Source organism: Daphnia carinata, chromosome 2, assembly GCF_022539665.2.
Source record: "Daphnia carinata strain CSIRO-1 chromosome 2, CSIRO_AGI_Dcar_HiC_V3, whole genome shotgun sequence".
NCBI classification, from domain to species: Eukaryota; Metazoa; Arthropoda; class Branchiopoda; order Diplostraca; family Daphniidae; genus Daphnia; species Daphnia carinata.
Genome location: NC_081332.1, coordinates 7,844,131 through 7,848,956, shown reverse-complemented (window position 1 = coordinate 7,848,956; position 4,826 = coordinate 7,844,131). Strand labels below are relative to the sequence as shown.

Sequence of the window (4,826 nt, the reverse complement as noted above, 5' to 3'; positions counted from 1 at the left end):
CTCCTCTCAATCACGCCACTTTGCAATATGCAAAGTTCCGTGGTTAACCCAGCATCTGAGGAAGATCAGACTAGAACTTCGAGTAGTTGCCTGAAAGCATTTCTATTACTTTATTAATGTTATGCTTGAATTTTTGCCTTTTACTTAACATTTTATTCGCCGAGTCAGTCCAGTAAAATTGTTTAGACTTAGAATTATTCGCGGTGATTCGACTGTCTAGTTCCATTTGTTTTGAACTATTGTTTGTGTATCGCTCTCGTGGAAGTTGCGTATCACGCCCGCCTTGTGTCGTTTTTCTTCTCGTTCTCTATACGTGTGATCACGGTAAGACCGAATTATATTTGTTTCTTTTAACTTGTTTCTTGAATGTTTCTTCTTCTTCTTTGTTCTTTGTCTTTTTAACTCTTATGTCTTAGCTGATATAATACATACATCATTGTGGGTAAAACGCCTCGAGTTCAATTTACATTTATTTGTCTTAATCGTAAGTGTATTTGATACTGTTTGAATGTAGATATTGAAACTCACTATATCACACTATATTCACATTGAATACACGTATATTTGATGCTGTTTGAATGTAGATTGATTGATTCTATAACCCTATATTCACATTGAATACACGTATATTTGATGCTGTTTGAATGTAGATATTAAAACTCACTGTATCACACTATATTCACATTGAATACACGTATATTTGATGCTGTTTGAATGTAGATATTGAAACTGATTCTATAACACTATATTCGTATCAGACCACCACGACAAAAGCAAAAATCCAACAAATAGAATCCAAGAAACAAGCAGTTATTAAAGAGACCCACAACGCATTACAATTGTATTCATATTCATTGTTAGAGCAAACGTTGCAAGTACCAAGTGGTATAACAGCAGAAACTATTACAGACACCACAAAGACACTTAAAGACTACGTAGAATCCCTCGGTGGCAACACTGAAAACCTTGACAGTTTATTGCAGCAAATAAGCATTGTAAATGGTAAAGAAAAAGAATTCCTATTAGGTACTAGCCGTATTTTACAAAAAGAAGTAGTTTTTGCACACATTACAGAGAAAAAATATTCGTCTGACCTCAATCTCGAGTTCATAGCTTACGAAAACAGCTAGATAGTGTAAAGAAGCAAATAAATGTTTTTATTCGATATGCCTTCCCGTTTATTCTTTATGTATGACTCATGTGTTACGCCATATAAACTGCGCAGTAGTGTATTATATTACATCGGCACCTTGCCGCTTAGCAACATTTGTGATTGGCTGCTTAGGCGTTGATCTGTATTGCACCATCAACTTAATGTATCAAATTTCATTAGTTGCGACATGTAATTGCGCAGTTGTTAATTGCTGTGCAATATGCGAGGTTTCGTGGTGAACCAAGATCTGAGTAAGTTTAGTTGTCAATGAGCCTCTGACTCTTACAGGCGGAGTTCAAGTTCAGCTAGTGCTTCCCCATTGATAAATTTGTGCGGAGGTCGGAGAAAAAGGCCCAGACGAAAAAGGCCCAGACGAAAAAGGCCCGCGAAAAAGGCCCAGACGAAAAAGGCCCATACGAAAAAGGCCCACTTTTTTCCAAATTCAAAAGTGGGCCTTTTTCTCCATTGGACTGGGCCTTTTTCTCCGCTCAATTTCCATTTTCTTACAAACTTTATGTTTGTTTCGAAAATTGTATTTCCCACCTCCTATTCCGTGGAATTTGGAATGTACAAAGGTTGCTGAAACCGTGATTTTCTTTAAGGTTTGCAGAGATCAAACAATGTTAGCGTTTGTACGCTAGTTAATCTTTGATTATTTATTCGGTTGCAATCTAATTTCGGATTATATTAGTATTTATATATTGCTAATATCCCGTTTAATAAAGTTCATTTTTCACAATTTTTGTTTATTGAACTACCATCGCTTTTTTAAATATAATACAAAAAATAAATGTTTTTCGCACTTAGCCTTGTTCTGTCCACCCTCTTTCATTATTCCCCCAACCCCCAGTCCATCTCCCATATAGCTTCTTTTTGTCGATACTTATGCCATAGGTAAAGACCTGATTCGTTGGGAATACGGAAACTGAATGAGTTCCGCGGGGCTTTTGTGGTTGCTGGGAACAAAAATATATGTTACCACGAAGACTAGTTTATTATCATTAACATTTGATAAATAATGTTTATAGGAATAATATTACAAACTTAAATTATCGTCTGAGGCAAGGACCAAAACAAAGATTATGTAATTCAATATTGATTCTAATACCATTTATTCGTTATACATTTTCAATTCTTTTAACAATTACAAAGAGCCCAATAAATATATTAAAATCATAACCTACTGCTATAAATGATTCTGTTCGTTCTTCGTGTCCTGTTTTCACCTTTTGCACATTTTCAAGCAGCTATTGATTACCTAATTACACATCACATAATACATTGAGATATGAGGAAGCTTTACACTTTACGTTAACAAAGCTACTAATAATGACAAATCAATTTTCTACCATGACGGACTTTTTTTTAAAATGAGAGTCTGTTATTAGTGAAGACACTAAACCTTTTTAAATGAATCTAAGATATTTTTTCTTCAAATTTTCCACGATCATGGAAGGCATGCCAGTGTATTTTTCTATAAAACTATCACGACATGGCTGCACATGAAAGAACAAGAGTTTAGCTCATCCATGAGTCAGTATCAGTCTTTCATACGGTAAATTTGCCTTTTTTCTTTAGTTTATTCACTTTATGTTCTTTCTTTTCAGTTTTATTTTTCTTAATGTTGGCTTTTCTCTTTTTCTGTTTTTATTCCTTTCTCTTTTCCTTTTCTTCGATTCGTTCAGCGCAATTTATGTTACTTTATGATTTGATCTCGTTCATTAATTGATTTGGCAAGCAATTCCACATAGTCTTTTACCTATTGCAATACAGAAAGGTTAAAAGTTTTGAAGATCTTACAAATATTTTTGTCAAATTGAAAGTTTACCTGAAAACCTTCAGCTATTTGCAGAGCACCATTTCATGCCTGTTTCTCTTCAATGCTTCTTGCATTCTCAGATTCAGCTTGGCCTACCAAGATATTCATTTTTGGTTTAAGTTTTATTTTCTTTCATTTTAATCGTTGCCACTTCTGGATATAAAGTGGTCTTTTTCAGAATGGGTGAGGAATTAGATAGTTCTCCAAAATCAAATTTGCTGGAAACTAGGCAGCCTTCACTGTTAAAAATTGGTGTTGCCAGTGTACTTGCTAGTCTTGGTTCAGGAATTTCTGTTTGAACAAACTCTGAAAGACCAGAGGTTGATGACACAGATACTGCCTTGGTGGCTCGAGCATGTTTGGCAATTCAGGACCTCTTCTTCTTACTTTTTCTTTTTAATTTCTTCTTCATTCCCTCTAACTTCCGTTTAAATTGGATTTTCGTTGTCTTATCAGACAATTCCAGCTTTTCCTCTGAAAATCAATGGAATAAACTGGCTGGTCTTCCTTAAATGTAAATGTTAACACATACCTGTTAAGTGTGAGGCGTTCATTCAGTTTATGTTCTTTCTTCTCAGTTTTCTTTTTCTTAATGTTGGCTTTTCTCGTTTTCTGTTGTTATTCCTTTCTCTTTTCCTATTCTTCGATGCGTTCAGCCAACTTCTTTTTACTATCTGATTTGATTTCATCTTGTTTCATAATAGATTTAGCAAGCCATTCCACATTGTTTTTTACCTATTGCAATACAGAAAGGTTAAAATTATTTAAGATCTTACAAATATGTATGTCAAATTGAAAGGTTACCTGAAAACCTTCAGCTCTTTGCAAAGCACCTTTTCATGCCTGTTTCTCTTCAATACTTCTCACATTCCAACTTCAGCTTGGCCATCCAAGATTTTCACTTTGGCTTTGAGTTTTTTTTTATCGTTGCTACTTTTCAATCTAAAGTGTTCTTGTTCAGAATGGGTGAGGGATTAGATAGTTCTCCTAAATCAAATTTGCTGAATACTAGGCAGCCTTCGCTGTTGAAAATTGGTGTTAGCGGTGTACTTGTTGGTCTTGGTTCAGGAATACCTGTTTTGACAAACTCTGTGGGATCAGAGGTTGATGACACTGATGCTGCCTCGGTGGCTTGTGCAAGTTGGGCAATTCAGGACCACTTCTTGTTATTTTTCTTTTTTAATTTCTTCTTCTTCAATTTTTCTAACTCCTTTTAAGTTTGGTTTTCATTGTTCTATCAGACAAATCCAGCCTTTTCCCTGAAAATAGATGGAATAAGCTGGCCCGTCTTCCTTAAACGTAAAGATTAACACATACCTGTTAAGTGTGAGGTGTTAGCTGCTAGACATTCTTCTTGTTCTATGTGGAATTGCTTGCCAAACCAATTAATGAACGAGATCAAATCAAATCAGAGAGTAAAAAAAATTGCGCTGAACGAATCGAAGAAAAGGAAAAGAGAAGGGAATAACAACAGAAAAGGAGAAAAGCCAACATTAAGAAAAAGAAAACTGAAAAGAAAGAACATAAAGTGAATAAACTAAAGAAAAAAGGCAAATTTATCGCATGAAAGACTGATACTGACTGATGGATCAGCTAAACTTGTGTTCTTTCATGTGCAGCCATGTCGTGATAGTTTTTTAGAAAAATACACTGATATGCCTTCCATGATCGTGGAAAATTTGAAGAAAAAAAATCTTAGATTCAATTTAAAAGGTTTAGTGTCTTCACTAATAAGAGACTCATAAAAAAAAATCCGTCGTAGTAGAAAATTGATTTGTCATTATTAGTAGCTTTGCTAACGTAAAGTGTAAAGCTTCCTTATATCTCAATGTAGTATGTGATGTGTAATTAGGT

At 34.7% G+C, this 4,826-nt stretch overlaps 1 long non-coding RNA gene across 3 annotated transcripts; it reads right to left on the bottom strand.

Annotated features, from left to right (window-relative positions):
• Window positions 1-2,691: 2,691 nt before the first annotated feature.
• Window positions 2,692-4,326, bottom strand: LOC130703492 (uncharacterized). 3 transcript variants are annotated; one of them, XR_009004680.2, is made up of 6 exons: window positions 4,290-4,326; window positions 4,047-4,231; window positions 3,777-3,994; window positions 3,505-3,707; window positions 2,982-3,446; window positions 2,692-2,912 (listed from the first exon to the last, which is right to left on the bottom strand). It is a non-coding gene; the product is annotated as an uncharacterized LOC130703492 (long non-coding RNA). The 3 variants fall into 3 exon arrangements; XR_009004681.2 differs by having other exon boundaries at window positions 3,777-3,989; XR_009004679.2 differs by having other exon boundaries at window positions 3,777-4,231.
• Between the last annotated feature and the right edge of the window lie 500 nt (window positions 4,327-4,826).